The sequence below is a fragment of the Micrasema longulum genome, unplaced genomic scaffold (genome assembly GCF_059751315.1).
Source record: "Micrasema longulum isolate JH-2025_06_02 unplaced genomic scaffold, ASM5975131v1 h1tg002077l, whole genome shotgun sequence".
Taxonomy (NCBI): Eukaryota; Metazoa; Arthropoda; class Insecta; order Trichoptera; family Brachycentridae; genus Micrasema; species Micrasema longulum.
The window spans coordinates 3,113-21,039 of record NW_028279244.1 but is presented as its reverse complement, the minus strand read 5'-3'; the positions used below and the strand labels follow the sequence as shown (position 1 = coordinate 21,039).

Here is a 17,927-nt window from a genome sequence, read left to right as displayed (position 1 = left end):
ATAATTATGTACAATAATTTTGTCTGCAAGTTTCAATTCGTCAGGACACTATTAAAACCAGCATGCAAATCTCAAATTCACAATACACCTTTAAAACCAAAGCGCTGACGGGACACGACTATTAGAAGCTTACACCAACGTGCACTGATTGTAATAAAAAAAGTGTTTGATAGATGTATGAATTTCCTAGTAAAGTCATGCTCCCCCCCCCCCTTTTTTTATTAACTATTATTCCGGCAAAACCATTTTTTTTAAATGGTGTGCTTAGGTGTTAGCCACTAACGAAATGTGTCCTGACAGAATGTTGTTTTTTTTTTATTTTGTGCAACTGCTGCTTTGGCGAAAGTGTATAATGGGATTTGCATGTTAGTTTGATTGTGTCCCGGCGAAGCGACAGGTAGACACAGAAACGTCAGTAAGTGATTGTGTTTAATTGAATTGTGCCGAAGTACAAGAGCATATACCATTTAAACGTAAAATGGTATGCAAATACCATTCACCCATAGATTGGACGAAAGCAATGATTCCATAAAAAATTGACTTTTAACCATCAGGATTTTTTATTAAATATAATAAAATCATTTATAAGTTGAGTTATCTTTTTAGTAACTGCAATAAATATGTTTTAACAAGATCAGAGATGTTCGTTCATTTAATAACTTCTAAAAAAATGCGGCGAGCCCCCACACAACATTCCGAATGCGTAGTTGTGCGTGGACTGATGTAAAACAAACTACGCTCTTTCTAATTCTGGAATATGGAACAGCGTAAGTCTTTTGGTTCAGTTAAGGCGGTCGCCCAGTACTGAATTCATAAGTCCGCGCATGCGCAAATCGAGATCTTTAGTATGTCTGTGGAAGCAATTCTAACAAATCAATCCGTATTTATTTTTCACATTATATTGCGACGGTTTTAAAACAAATTTAACACTTAAATCGGTTGACATGACGGTATTATAATTAACAATGAAATATAACTCTTTTGTCCTTAAATTATAGCATAAAATTTCTATTTTGTTTATTTTAAAGCACTTAATTCGAATTCAGTTGACATAGAAAAATTATGGAAGGTGTTATCGGAGTATGGAGTGAGTGGAAATCTGACACGAGCTATTGCTTCTCTGTATAAAGACAGCACAGCATGTGTTAGGGTAAACGGATCATACACATCGTGGTTTGACATTCATAAAGGAGTGAAACAGGGATGTGTGATGTCACCATGGCTGTTCAACGTGTATATCGATAACTGCATGAAAGAACTGAAAGGCGCAAAAATAGGTGATTCAAATGTCAATTGTCTTTTGTATGCTGACGATGCCGTGATTCTTGCTAACAACAAAGAGGAACTGCAATTCTTGGTAACAAAGATTTACGATGTATGCAAGGGAAGCGATTTGCTGATGAATGTCGATAAATCGAATGTGATGGTTTTTGAAAGAAATGAAAGTATGACTAAATGTGAAATCACTGTGAATGGAGTTATACTAAAACAAGTAGAGGAATTTGTGTATCTGGGAAGTATGTTTACTAGGGATGGAATGACTGTGAAATATATTGAAAGGAAGGTGAGTGCCGGGAACAGAGTGAACGGAGCACTTAAATCAACCTTAGCAACTAAATGTTTGTTGCAAGAGGCAAAATTAGCAGTCCAAAATGGAGTCCTGGTCCCGACCCTGATGTATGGGAGCGTAGTATGGACTTGAAAAAACAGGGATGAAAGTAGGCTGAATGCTGTCAAAACGCGATCTCTCAGGCGAATGTGTGGTAAAACTATGTACGATAGATGCACAAATGTTGAGATCCGTACCTTATGTAAGGCTGAGACAAGCATTATCGACAAAATCAAGAAAGGAGCTCAGCGCTGGTTTGGACATGTAGAGCGAATGGAGAGCGAAAGAACGGCTAAGAATATTTACAATGCGAATGTTGATGGATGCAGAAATAGAGGTAGACCGAGAAAGACATGGCATGACCAAATCCAACAAATACTTGAAGTATGTCAAAAGTCGGAATAATCGGCGCGCGTGCGTGAGAAGATGTATGAATGTAGAAGAAGCGAGATCTGTATGGAATGATAGAGTGATGTGGCGTTCTATTCTCTCTGCCTACCCTTACGGGGAAACGGCGTGATGGTTTGTTTGTTGTGTTGCGTTGTGTTAATTCAAATTACTGTGTTAGCAGTACGCACATGTTTTATCTATGTACCTAGTACCAGGTGACTGCTTCTCTAATGAAGAACCTCACCGCACGCCCCCGGTATACATATCTACGAGGTACCATTGACAATCGTTGAATTTTGTGAAATAAGCATTGTTTTTTTTTTTTTTTAATTGATTAAATAACTTTGCCTTAGTTTGAGTTATTTTTTAAAAAAATTGCAAAATCGCCTATGTCGTAATCATTATCAACATTTAATAGTTTGTTAAAATAAGAAAGCCGTATTTTGCCTAAATTATATTATTATTTTATAAATCATGGCGGCCTCCGTGGTGTAGTGGTCAAAATGCTTGACTCACACTCGGAAGGTTCCGGGCTCGATTCCCGGAGAGAACACAAAAATTTATATGTGATTTTTTTCAAGCCTGGGTGTTCTGTGATGTAATTCACCACTGTAATTGGGCCTCCTGGCCTGTTGTGCAAAAAAAAGCATAAGTTGTTGTTGTAAAAATACATTATTAAAAAGCCTTTTTTTTTTGTTTTTGAATGGGGTATTTTAAAATATCTCTCTTCTTCTTAATATTTTAAGAGATCCTAAGATCTGTGAGACAGAAAACTAGTTGTCTCCTAAGTAAATAACAGCATTTATCGATAACATTTAATTAAATGAAGAAGAATTTCATAATGTTTATTTTATTATAATATCAAAATGTTGAATTGGTCATATGAAAATCCCTGTCCTCCACTCCTCCACTCTATTTCCTCATTCCTTAACCTTCTTAAAGGCTCTTTTTTTTGCCTTATTTTGCTCATTTAATAAAAGAACTAATGAAAATTAGACCTCGGATTAAACAACGCCGTGGGGAACATTTGAACGACATCATCTTTAAAACATCAAATATTATTTAGCATGATATTGTAAAGGGTCAGTGTTTATAAGAGGTTGAAATAAATTATTTGGTCCTAGTTGGGCGACACAATAGAGGTAGATTATTACAAACCAATAAGCAAAGATTTTTGAGATTTAGAAGAATAATGCAGGTAACCAAATAAAGTACCTACAAACAACTTACCTTTGACCAGTTTCGCTCAATCGGCAAGAACATGAGAATTCTCCAAAAGAATAAGATTATGTTGTATAAATTTAATTTTATGAACGGAATCAAAAACGTTATATTTAAAATACCTTAGTGTAAAATGGAACAAATATGACTTAAAGATCTGGATTTTATGAAATAAACAACTCGTTAGTGAAATACAAAATTTTAATAAAAGAAGCAATTCTCTACAAATGTGACAAGATTAGTTAATATAAAAATCAGAATTCTGCCTAGCTGATATGAATAAATGGTTGACAATAAATTTATCTAAGAAGAAAATATTCGTAACAATAATAATGACAACTGAAATAGATTCTTGATTGTTTTCTTCTCGCCGTAATATGAAATAATGTTGATTTTACAAAATAAAATCCGCAGATTGAATTCGATATGCGACGTCTTCGGTTGATATATTTTAACTGATGGTTGGCTCAGTTGATGATTTCCCGAAGATTGTTTGTCGACATTTTAATTCAGTAAATGATCGTCTGCTTCATTGCATTTGTTAATTTGTGTCTCATGATCTTGAAGACAACTTTAAAATCTGACACCGACTTTTCCAGGTATTTACGAATAAACTTCGTAATAATTAGTGATTCATTCAAATCATTGAGTAATTATACTACATTGTAAAATCTTTATCATCGGACAAAGTAGATGAAAGGTGGAATACATAAAAATAGAATAAGGTGGAAAAATGGAAAAAGATATAATAAAGGTAGAAAAGGGTAGAAAAAATAAAATAAAATAAAAATAAAAATAAAAAAAAATAAAAAAAAATAAAATAAAATAAAATCTCATTAGAATATGATTTCTCTCTCTACAAGAATTTCGCTAATAAATTTAAAACAAATAGGCTTACGTTACGTTGAACGTTCCCTTTCTTGAAGGACTACATTTTTTTAAATGTGCGGTCGCCTGCCCTTTGAGTCCTTGCGCGACAGCTGGACTGATCGTCCCGAGTTTTCAAATAGAAAAGGAATTTATTTCTAGCGCACGGATATCGTATTGATGAGTTACTACCGCGGCCGTCAGATGGCGCTAAATCAGGCAACATAGAATTATAATCCAGTATTAAAATGCTTTCAAAACGGGGTACGCTGGACTTTTTTTTTACAACGTTACAATATAAAAATATCCGTTTTGTGTCAAATAAAATTTGTTTTATATTTTAAGTTCAAAGTTCATAAATTCAATTACTCTTATTAAATGACCCTTTATTTATCTAATCTGTTGTGTCAATCAATGTTTCCGCGTGCACAATAAAATGTTAGAGAAATTGTTCAGATCGTTTTTTTTTTACCTTACATTTGTGTTATGATTTTTTTTCCCTTCAAGCAACATTACCCGGCGACTTAACGTATGCGCGCGGCGAAAGTGTGTCTAAGTGGGGGAATTTTTGGACACAATTCGATGTATTCAAATATGATTCTACGCTCCTTCTGGACTATTCTCAATTCTATGCTTTGAGGTATTCAACGGAAGATCTATTCGCTGAGTTAAAGATATTGGATGTAAGACAATTGTTTGTGAGGCGCCTACTACTTAAATTTTATGATATTTGTATGTATTTCATTGCTTTATATTTGTTTTATTATATCTTATACCATATTATTTATGTTTAAGTAACTTGTATTCTTGGCACATAAATATACTTTATATTTGTATAATAACGATTTTTAATTTCTTACATTTGATTAGCTAGGCATTTATAATTAAGTAGTTTTAGTTTTTCTTTTTTATGTTATTGTTTTATTAGTATAGAACTACTTATGCACTAAAGATAGAAAATCTCCACCTTAGAACAGGCTGTGCCATGTTAGATGGAGAATATCATAAACAGAGAACACTCCGTTTTCATTTTACATAGATTCCCTGTTATTAAGTATGTATATTATTTTCTTGCAATAAATCTATAACTAAATAAAATATTAAAGGTAGGTATCCATTCCATGTTCCTATCCTTTCTTCAAATATTTCCCTATCACAAAACTGAATGAAATTCGTTTTTCAATTACAGTCCGCCTTTTCGTTAACAGTAGGTCATCCTCGGAATCTGCATTAGTAATATTGAGCTGTGCATAATATTGCGCTTATTTGGACGATTCGCCCCTGCTTTTTATAGTTAACTAGAAGAAAAAATTCTGAAGGTAAAATATAAGCCTGTAGTATTAAATAACATCTATACGGTACCACCTGTTTCATGTACCAATAAGTAAAACATCGTATGTTAAAAATGCTTTTTTTCGTAGGACTTTTTCAATGTACAATACAAAATTAAAAAATATAGATTATACAAACATCACTCTGTCAGATTTAAAATTTACACTAAAAATGTATTATGTAACTTAGTAGACATTATAATAATAAATATGTACATCTCCCCCCCCCCCCCTCCTTATCCTCTCTTCAAGCATTTTTGTCCTTATCCCGCCCAATTTACAGTAACTTAATGTTCTTAAAATTAATATTTAAAAAATCTTTGATTATTGAGTACTTGAAAATAACATTTTTACATGTATAAATTGTATGTATTTATTTGATATGTAATATATATTTTCTTTACTAACTTTGTATACTATGTGGAAATCTGTTATTAGTTCTGAGTTTATACACTATATCTGTTTGTTTACTAAAAATATGTATGTAGAACTGTTGATTTCCCTAATAAAATAAAATAAAATAAAATAAAATATCACATTCTAGTACGCAAAACATCTTAAATGGCATATGAATTATTTCCTTGTAAAATGAATTATTTATTTCTGTTGCGTTTTTTATACGAAGCTGTCTAATGAATCTGTTAGATGCATTATAAAAAAAAATAACTAAAATCGTAGTGTATCTCAGTAGGGTTTTTTATTGATAGTAATTTGATTATTATTAAATCCAATTTATAATGGTCATGATGAATTATGAAATTATGACCAGTGCTAGACGGACGTGTTATAATTATAAAACATTAATCATTACGTATATTTTTATTATGTTTGCGTCGTGATTTTTTCATTCAATTTTATTTGTTTTTGTTTTTCGTTCAGTAAAAAATCACATGTGTATTACGTAGTTGGGTCGAAATAAACAGATTATTATTCAACAATGTTTGAGTATGTCCAAATGCTTGCAGACTGGCTGGATTTCCTCCCTAGGAAGTTATTCATATTTAAATTTATTCAACAGAGAGGGAAAACATTTTTGAGAAGGGAATATGGAAGTCTAGGCATTCACAGGTTGAATGTTACACAGTGTGTAAAGCGGCCACTTAAACCAGCCAATGAGAGATCATTAGACCTGTAAATGCCTAGATTTCGATATTCCCTTCTCAAAATGTTTTCCCTCTCTGCTGCAACAAATTTAGATCAAAATTGTGTTGTGAAAAGTGCACCTAAATGTTGAAGTTAGGGTGAATCATAAAAACGCAAATATGTATTTAAAATGACAACGGGACATTGTCATATTTACAAGTGAATATTTCCTTCAATGAAATGAATTAAGCTACTAGAGTCGGCGCCATAAAAGAAGTCCCCCGGTGGCAAACTGAAGAACTAAAAGTAATGACAGAAGACACCGTTTGTCAGCCATCTTTGATTCTTAGCATTGTTTTACGAGTGAGAAGTGTTGAGAAAGTGTTTTTAAATGTATTATTAAATATGCCAAAGGTGTCGAAAAGGTGTTAAATTTATTCAACAGAGAGGTAAAACATTTTTGAGAAGGGAATATAGAAGTCTAGGCATTAACAGGGCCTACGACCTGTCATTGGCTGGTTTAAGTGGCCACTTTACACACTGTGTAACATTCACCATTCTGTCCATGTTTCAACATCCACATTTCCTCAACTCTTCCATCTGTTGACTTTTGTGAAGTAAAAGAGCCAACTCAACTCAAAAAAGGCATAAATTAATAACGTGTGTCTTTATTTACGAAAAAACGTTTGCTGAAGCTTATAGCAGGCAAGCCAACGTTCAGGCAGGACAACGTCGGTCGGCTAGTATTTTATAAAAATTGATTGTATCATTGAGAATTCTTCGCTTGGAAACGTGACAAGTTTAAAAGGTAAAAAAAAATATGGATCTAATATATGATCGAAATACGCTACATTATATTTACAAAATCAGTGCTTTTTGCACCTATTTGGAATGAATTTTATTATTGTATATTGAAAACACTTCTGGGTGAATTAAAAAGTGTTTTTAATTCAATTTGCATTCGTTCATGGGAAATTATCATATTTGGCAATAATATTATGTTATAAGGCCAGAAGAATAAGAATGCATTTCATATTTCGATGGCCAACTATATAATAATAATAAAAACCCATATTTATTGGCAGATTTTTCATGACAGCAATAACACTAACTTGTCACGCTCTGTTCGCATACTTGAGATCTTGCATCGATTTGTCACCTCAGTGTATGTACAGGGTGTTCTTTAAACATTGTCACATCCGAAACCACGATGATCAGTAGGGGCAAAAAAAAAATTAATAAAAAAAACAAATGGTTGCTTCCTTCTGCAGAGGAGAAGTGAAGGGAGTGCAACGCGCGGTTGTCGGCGTATCAGACTCCGTTTCGCCCTTGCAAAAGTAAGCAACCATTTGCCTTTTTTTGAAATTTATTTTAAAAAATTATATTTGTTTTAAAAAAATATTTTAATGTGCCAATATGTCTTTTTGCTCATACTGATCATCGTGGTTTCGGATGTGACAGGGTTTAATGAACACCCTGTATGTATATACAGAATGGCCGGAAAGTGACGTCCAAAAGGAAAATGTAGGTGCCTTATATTAAGGGGCATTCGAATCACCCCCATGTATGTTCCGCGATTTTGCGTAGTTTTCGAGTTATGTTTTTTTTAACGAGTTTTTGGAAACTTTCGACCGGATCGATTTTTTTTTTTTTTAATTTTAAAGGTTTTTTTACAATATTTTTTTGTAACTCATTTTTTTTTAGATAACATATTGTTCTTTTACACATAAAATAATCAGCATCGTAACATTAATGAAAACTACAAAAGTTTTGACCTAAAATGCAGAATTTACGTTGGAGCGTTGGAGCGAGTCAGACCTTTCAACTTAAAATTTAAATGGCACCGGTAAGGGCCGGTGTGAAGGTAATAAAAACCCAAATAAAATATTGTTAGAAATGGAATATTATAACCAGAATTATCTGCTTAAAAAAAAGAGAACCTTTCTATAAAAAAAAAATGTTTTAACTAAAATACATCAATAACTAATTTTTTAAAAGTATTACAGAAGGCATAATTTAACGTAAAAATAAAGAAAAATGTCCCAAAAAATTGTGTTATTTAAAATGCTAGTATTTCTTTTCATAAACAAAAAAAATAAATTTTGCTTCTGCCGTTTTAATATTCAATCTATTATATTTAAATCATTTGAACAAATGTTAGTCCAATACTTAGTCTTTATATAAGAATCGATACCAAAGTTTAGTCTAAATTTGAAATGGCAAAAAGTAGTTATATTTTAGTTATATAAAACTTTAAAGTATATTTTTAATGGAAATACCTTTATAAATGATTGATTTTATCTAATTTATGTTTTTTTTTTAATAATTGCGTCATTTTTGAAAAACATTTGTTTAAAATTGTATGATTTGCTCATTCTTCGTGCGTTTTACCCGACTACAGCCTTAATGCACGGATTTGTAACTTAAGTATTGATATATATATATATATTTTTAAAGTAGATATTTTAATAACAGCATTTTTTTGTAATAATATCGTTGTATTATACCAATAAAGGAATGTGTACACAACAATAAATAAAAAAATAAAGTAACACGATGTTATTTCACCGCATGTAAAGGAATTTTCTAGCACAGTCTTTTAACATCAAAAATTATTTTCGACCATTGACTAGACTTTTTAAAAATCAGGACTTAATCACCTGCCACCGGCTTTACTATTATATTCTCCGGTAAACCTATACAGGTACGTCTAAATTGTTTATTTGCTTTTAGATGTACCTAATTGCAAATCACTTATCATCAATACATCGCATTTAACGCGTTTTATTTGCTTTACTTCAGCTTCGCATTATGAAGAGTTTTGATAAAGTCATTTTGATGTTAAAAATCAAAATACTTTTAAAAACCGTTTTAAATTCCAGTTAAATTTATAAACCCGCAAACGTGTTTTTTTCACTTTTTGTAAATTTATTTACCTTTTGGAGCGGTGTTTTTTAACCCGTGGGTCGCGACCCCAGGGGGGTCGCCAAGCCTTGCTGGGGGGTCGCGATCGCAAAGTAAAGAGCAAAAGTTCTAGGTCCTTACACTGTTTACAATATTCAATACTCTACTGATGTAGGCGGACTAGTTCTCCCAAAATTCTTTAACAAATACGAGAAAAGAACTATGTACAATAATACTTTATGTATACACACTCAGTTCACTAGTGTAGATGGACTAGTTCTCCCAAAATTCATTAATTAATACGGGAAAAAAACTATATATAACACTCCGTTCACTAGTGTTGATGGACTAGTTCTCCCAAAATTCATTAATAAATACGGGAAAAGAACTATATGCAGCACTTAGTTCACTAGTATAGATGGACTAGTTCTCCTAAAATTCATTAATAAATACCGGTAAATAACTATATACAATATTACTACATGTATACAGTACTCAGTTCACTAATGTAGATGGACTAGTTCTCCCAAAATTCATAAACAAATACGGGAAAAGAACTATATACAATAATATTACATGTATACAATATTTAGTTCACTAGTGTTGATCGATTTTTTCTCCCAAAATTCATTATATATATGGGGAAAGAACTATATACAACGCTAATTTCACTAGTGTAGATGGACTAGTTCTCCCAAAAATCATTGATAAATACGGGAAATGAACTATATGGAATAATACTATATTGTAAAAAAATTAAATAAAATTTGAATGATCAATTTAGTGTGAAAAATCGCAATGTTAATTTAAGATATTAACTACACGAACCGGTTTAGATGAATGTCCCCAAAAGAAAATATCTTATCGCAATATTATTACAATGTAATTAGAGTAATTACTGCCAAATTACTTCAAGTAATAGGTGTGTGGTGTACGATAAAGGGGTGTTGACTCGGAAGTTACACATTGCTTTATCAATCTAAACTTTATACTTTATGAACACGGTAAAACATTTCTAACAGAGACCCTCTACCCAGATGTAAAAATTAACAATTAAGACACCGCGAACTGCTTTTAACTGAAATGGTTCGCTAGAGAACTGTCACACGCTGCTGTAAAGTTTTTGGTTTAGCCGATAATTTGTTTCGGTGTATTTACGCCAGAAGAATCGTATGTAAGTAGATACTGGCTAATTTTGGTTTTGTGAGGTTTCCACGCCTGACGGGACATTTTGTTGGTTGGCAACACTGCTTGTCCCCCGCGCTCTCTTCGCCTTTTCAACGAGTTATGTTCGCACGCTTTTCGAATTGTTGAAAAGTATTTTTCGCTATTTCGCCGTGAAAGTTAATATAACTTAACGCTTAAACTTGCACAACGCCGCTAACATTTTATCATCCATCGCCATTTATCATCATCCGCCACGCCGCCTCTAGATTACAGCCAATTGTGTGCGTGCAGTTTTCTTGGCCACCAGTTTCCCTGATAGTGTGAGCTGATCGCCGACAAGGAAGAAGACTCAACGCCAGATTAATCAGTGTTATTGCATATTGATTTTCTCTGGTTCGAGTAATCTTAATAGATTGTTGGCTGCATAATCCGCAAGCTCGCATTGTCACTTTTAAAGAAAATAATTTAATTGTCTGCTATCACAAATTTATTTAAATCGCAAAAGGTGAATTCTATTTACACGAATTAACCAGTATTAATATTTTAAAGAACTCTGTTGACAATAATGGGGCCTTATGCTGGACTCAATCGTCTTAAAAATAGTACGCGACTTATGCAAATTGACGAGTGACAGTATTCTTGAACCACCCGTGCGAGTGAAGTCGATCAAAACTGTCGAATTTATTTCGAGTGTCCCAAAGCATTCTCTACGTCAAACTCTACGTGAAAAACGCTCGCCATTCATCTTTGAACGACAAGTATTTTATTTATTTTTTGCTTCACAAAAGTCAACAGATGGAAGAATTGACGAAACATGGATGTTTAATCATTGGCAGAATGGTAAATGTGTAAAATGGTCACTTAAACCAGCCAGTGACAGATCATGAGCCATTTTAAAAAAAAAATAGTCAAACTTTTTACTAAGATCTTTCCTGTACTCTTTTTAATATAAAAACAAGTTTAAACTATTATTTTTTTATACCTACGCACCCACACACATGCACCCTCTCCCTCATTCATTCCTACAAGCGAATGCACCCTTTCCCTCATTCATTCACGCATACACACATTCACATACACACACAAATACAAACGTCACACACATACAATAACGTAAACTCTTTTCTTATATATTATGATTTATTATATAAATAAAAGACGAGTGATACTTTAAGCCACAAATTTGCAATATCTAGTAACCGGTTTCATCGCTTTAGCGACATCTTCGAGACTGGTCTCAAAGTCTCGAAGTTTCGGAGTTTCGAAGTCTCGGACCAGTCTCGAAGATGTCGCGAAAGCGATGAAACCAGTCACTGGATATTCCAAATTTGTGGATTGAAGTATCACTCGTCTTTTATTTATATAATAAATTTCAATGAACTTCCATCAAGAATTTTCACTTACAAACTTAAATGTTTTTATATATTATATGTCATTAGATTTACAGTGGATTTTTTTAATTTGCTCTAGTATTGTTAATATTTTTCTACTTATTTTTTTATGTATTTTTTTTATTTTTAGCCCAAATAAAATAAAAATAAATGCCTAGACTTCCATATTCCCTTCTCAAAAATGTTTTCCCTCTCTGTTGGAACAAATTTAGTTATGTTTAGATTTACTAAATAAGTAATAAGGCTTTAAAATCGAATTGGTTTAACACATGTCAATGTAAGTTATATCGAGCCATTAATATTTTTTAATGTTTCTGCGTCTCAGCAAAAAAAAATATTTCGTCATAAAAGTACGAGTATTACATACACAAAATACCTAACTAAAATTGAAGTTTAAGTGTGACTCAAAAGCCATAGATTAATGCGCATTTGTAAGTGTTGACACTTTTTCATTCGCCTTATAATTATAAATTGTCGAAGGGTTTTCACGAATATCAATTTGACAAATCAATCGAGAAGACCACTCGATTATTGTCGATTGGGCGACATAATGTCGCGTCTTTGCAGCATAAGGCCCCAAATGAAATCAAATTGTGTATATGAAAAATTAAATATCCGCACAGAGGTATAAAAAATATATTCGTCTTCAAGTCACCCAAGAAGATTTTTATATTTTCATTAAAATGTATACATTTTCGTACAGAAAAACCAATTTTACTTTATGGACAATAATGTTTTATTGAACACAGGATAAATACGTATCTCTCCATTGTAATCTGGGCCTTGGGCTCTAATATTTCTGATAACAATCAGAAGTTAATAGAGTTATCTTCAATGTTAATAAATTATAATTAAATTTCTTTTACGAAAATGTGAAAAATATCTAAATATCATGGTTGTTCAACATACACATCGATTACTGTATGAAAGAACTGAAAGATCCAAGAAAGGGAGCAAAAATGAGTGGTATAACTGTTAACTGTCTTCTGTATGCTGATGATGCCGTGCTTCTTGCTAGCTGCAAAGGAGACCCGCAATTCTTGGTAACAAAAATCTACGATGTATGCAAGAAAAGTGATTTGCTAATGAATGTTGATAAATCAAAAGTGATGGTTTTTGAAAGGGATGAAAATATAACTAAATGTGAGATCAATGTGAACGGAGATATTCTGAATCAGGTAGAAGAATTTGTGTACCTGGGAAGTATGTTTACTAGGGATGGAAAGACTGAGAAGGATATTGAAAGGAGGGTGAGTGCCGGGAACAGGGTGTTTATTCCTACTTTTGACATGTCCATCTGTAGTATTTGATGGATTTGATCGTGCCATGTCTTTCTCGGTCTTCCTCGTTTTCTGCATCCATCAATATTCGCATTGTAGATCCTTTTAGCCGTTCTTTCGCTGTCCATTCGCTCTACATGTCCAAACCGACGCATCACCCCTTTCTTGATTCTGTCGATAATGCATGTCTCAGTCTTACACACTTCACGGATATCGACATTTGTGCACTTATTATACGTCGTTTTACCACAAATTCGCCCGAGGGATCGCATTTCGACAGCAGTCAACCTACTTTCATCATCATTTTTCCAATTTCATACTTCGCTCCCATACATTAGAGTGTGTCTCTCTAATACAACTTTAATGTAATATGTATGTAACCTATTATAATATGTATATTCAATTTTATATAACCTAATATATGTATATTTTTTTTTTATATCCTGATACACTATAAATATACAATTTTATATCTGCAATTCTTGGTAACAAATGTCTACGATGCATGCAAAGGAAGCGAATTGCTAAAGAATGTCGATAAATCGAATGTGATGGTTTTTTAAAGAAATGAAAGTATGACTAAATGTGAAATCACTGTGAATGGAGTTATACTAAAACAGGCAGGGGAATTTGTGTATTTGGAAAGTATGTTTACTAGGGATGGAATGGCTGAGAAAGATATTAAAAGGAGGGTGAGTGCCGGGAACAGAGTGAACGATGCACTGAAATCAACCTTGGCAAATAAATGTTTGTCGCAAGAGGCAAAATTAGCAGTTCACAATGGAGTCCTGGTCCCGATCTTGATGTATGGGAGCGAAGTATGTAATTGGAAAAACAGGGATGAAAATAGGCTAAATGCGATCTCTCAGGTGAATGTGTGATAGATGTGATATGTACGATAGATGCACAAATGTCGAGATCCGTACATTATGGAAGGCTGACATAAGCACTATCGACAAAATCAAGAAAGAAGCTCTGCGTTGGTTCTGACATGTGGAGCGAATGGACAGCGAAAGAACGGCTAAGAATATTTACAATGCGAATGTTGATGGATGCAGAAATAGAGGAGGACCGAGAAAGGCTTGGTATGACCAAATTCAATAAATACTTAAAGATGGACATGTTAAAAGTCGGAATAATCGGCACGCGTGCATGTGAAGATGTATAAATGTATTGGAAGTGAGATCTGTAGGCAAAGATGGAGTGATGTGGCGTTCTATCCTCTTTGCCTACCCTTACGTAGAAACGGCGTAATGGTTTGTTTGTTGTTTGTTTGTTTGCAAATATAATACGTATTTTTATATTTTAAATATTGTATTATAATATTCAATTTTACATTACCGTATAACTATATTATGAATATTTTATTTTATATAACCTAACATAATATGTATGTTAATTTTATTTAACCCAATATAACATTTTTAATAACATTCAATTTTTATACGAAAAAAACTGTATTACTTTATAAACAATTGAATTGAGAGTTATCTACAATAATTATCGTCTATAAAGTGAAATGGAATTTTCTGTACAAAAATGGAAAGGTTAATATGTTTTTTTTTTCTAAACAGGTAACCGATAAAAGCTTGAACTTTCTTTATAAATATATTTATATTTCTATAGAACTTTCGATTAAAACAATTGAAGATAACTTGTCAATTTCCTTTATAATTGAGGCCTAGGGCCCCGATTACAATGCGAAATTAACATTTATCTTCAATTTTATCTACAAAGTAAAATTAATTGTCTGTATGAAAAGCAGAATAAGAATACAATATTTTCTTCTAAACATGATCAATTATAGGTTACCGACGAAGATACTTAAAATGTTCATGCAAATATACTCATTTCCGTACACAAATATCGGTTTTTCTTTATAGACAGTCGAAGATAACTCTATTAACTTCCCATTGTACTCGGGCTCCAGGGGAGCAATTACAATCCAAAGCTAACACAGAGTTATCTTCGACTGTCTATAAAATAAAATAGATATTTATGTACGAAAATGTGTATATTTGCATGAAAATTTAAAGTATTTTCGTCGGTGACCTGTAATTTAACGTGTTTAGAAATAAATGCGTATTATATTTTTAACATAGAAAACTTAATTTTACTTTGTCATATTAACTTCTCATTTCAATACGGACTTAGGACATATGATAAGTACATATTTTTGAAAATATATTGCGTCAAATTCAATGTTTTTTTTTTTTAATCCAACGAAAACGAAAAAAGAGTGGTAAAATGAATCGGGTATCGGGTTGTGGTCCCGTGACTAGTATTGCAAAATCGAACCCCGCTCTACCTCAACTTGATTCCTATTTTCTACTAGTGAGTTATTTTTAATGAAATATTTAGATAAATTAGAAGAATTTTTTTATTTATTTCAACAGAGAGGAAAAACATTTTTGAGAAGGGGATTTTTTAATTAACTGCCTGGTTAAAGAAAAAGTATAAAAATAGGAAAATCTCACCCACGTTATAAGGGCTCTTTTATATTATAAAAGCTCTTTTACTTCACAAAAGTCAACAGACGGACGAGTTGAGGAAATATGGATGTTCGAACATAAGCAGAATGATGAATGTTACACAGTGTGTAAAGTGGCCACTTAAACCAGCCAATGACAGGTCATGGGCCCTGTAAATGCCTAGACTCCCATATTCCCTTCTCAAAAATGTTTCCCTCTGTTGAAATTAATTTAAATATAAATAACTTCCTAGGGAGGATATCCAGCAAGTTTGCAAGCATTTGGACATACTCAAACATTGTTGAAATTATAAGAACGCAATTACTTATTTTTTTAAATATGTATGAATGTTTTTTATATGAAAATAGAAACTATTTAAAATAGACAAAATTTCATTTTCGACGCTGAGTTTTTCGTTTCTTATATTTTAAAAACAGTTAAAATTACTTACTGAATAATGTTCAATAATTGCACCACGATTTTTAGACTTTATTTTTTAAAATATTTTTTTTATACATCAAAATTTTACGCGATTTTTACAAATAATGTGCCAAGAGCGCGCTGTTGTAAATCGACTTCTCGGAGCGAAATCAAATTACCACTTAAACGTTTTTAATTTTGATTCTGTATATTTGCTCAAAGAAAAACTTATCGCGTGGGGAATACTGATGAAGGAGCGATGGAAAAAAAATAGCTTGACAAAATTAATTTGAGTAAATATTAAAAAAAAAAAAAAAATTATTAAGGAAAAACAACCGTTGTTATATATAAGAATACAAAATATTAAAAAATAGTACATACATCCAGTCAAAGTTTTTCACAAATATAATGAGACAGCATGTTACACAGTAAAGAGAAAAATTAATTTTAAATTTACACTAAAAATGCATTATGTAACTTAGTAGACATTATAATAATAAATATGTACATTTCCCTTCCCCTCCTTATCCTCTCTTCAAGCATTATTGTCCTAATCCCGCCCAATTTAAAAAATCTTTGATTATTGAGTACATTAAAAAAACATTATTGTATGTATAAATTATATGTATTTATTTGATATTTAATATATTTTCTTTACTAACTTTGTATTCTCTTTTTTTTTTTTTTTTTTTTTTAATTTTTTAAATTGATTTATTTTAAATATAACATATACATTACAAAAATATATTCAATACGTACATATTATAAAAAAGAAAAAAAAATACACGAAAGAGACTCATGTCAAAGTAGTCGAAGAATCCTGCTCCGGAAAACCCCTTCGGATACATGGAACAGATCAATATCCAGAGCGATGTTGTTCAGCATAGCGGTAGCCCTTCCAACAGGCATAACCATAGGCAGAAATCTGTTATTAGTTCTGAGTTTATACACTATATCTGTTTGTTTACTATAAATATGTATGTAGAACTGTTGATTTCCCAAATAAAATAAAATAAAATAAAATGAAATGAAATAAAATGAAATAAAATGAAATAAAATGAAATAAAATGAAATAAAATAAAATAAAATAAAATAAAATAAAATAAAATAAAATAAAATAAAATAAAATAAAATAAAATAAAATAAAATAAAATAAAATAAAATAAAATAAAATAAAATAAAATAAAATAAAATAAAATAAAATAAAATAAAATAAAATAAAATAAAATAAAATAAAATAAAATAAAATAAAATAAAATAAAATAAAATAAAATAAAATAAAATAAAATAAAATAAAATAAAATAAAATAAAATAAAACAAAATAAAATAAAATAAAATAAAATAAAATAAAATAAAATAAAATAAAATAAAATAAAATGAAATGAAATAAAATAAAATAAAATAAATAATATATTATATAAGACACGAGAAAAAAAAGAGCTCGTAAGAAGGTTAAGGGATGAGGAAACAGAGTGGAGGAGAGGGATTTTCATAATATAGTTGACCAATTAAAAATGTTGGTATTATAATAAAATAAACATATTTAAAGGAACATAAACTTATTACACACTGACAAATGTTTCATTTTACAGTGTTTCAAAAAGTTTTTTTGAAGTCACAAAATTTTGTATTAAAAATATCTAAATGGGGACAAAGTAAATTAAATTCGGAGCAGCTACGATAAATAAACGAGTTTTAAACATTTTTTTTTTGGGCAATGAATTATAAAAAAATGAACTTGTCGTGTTGACTTTACGGGACAATTGATTGAAATACGCTCCGAGAGATATGG

General features: G+C 31.4%; 1 protein-coding gene across 1 annotated transcript in view; it reads right to left on the bottom strand.

The window, feature by feature from the left end:
• Positions 1-16,319, bottom strand: part of LOC148273096 (fatty acyl-CoA reductase wat-like) — an 84,049-nt gene extending 67,730 nt beyond the window's left edge. The window contains exon 1 of the mRNA XM_088239147.1: positions 16,166-16,319. The gene's annotated coding sequence lies outside the window, so the exon portion shown is untranslated. The remainder of the gene's footprint in view (positions 1-16,165) is intronic.
• Between the last annotated feature and the right edge of the window lie 1,608 nt (positions 16,320-17,927).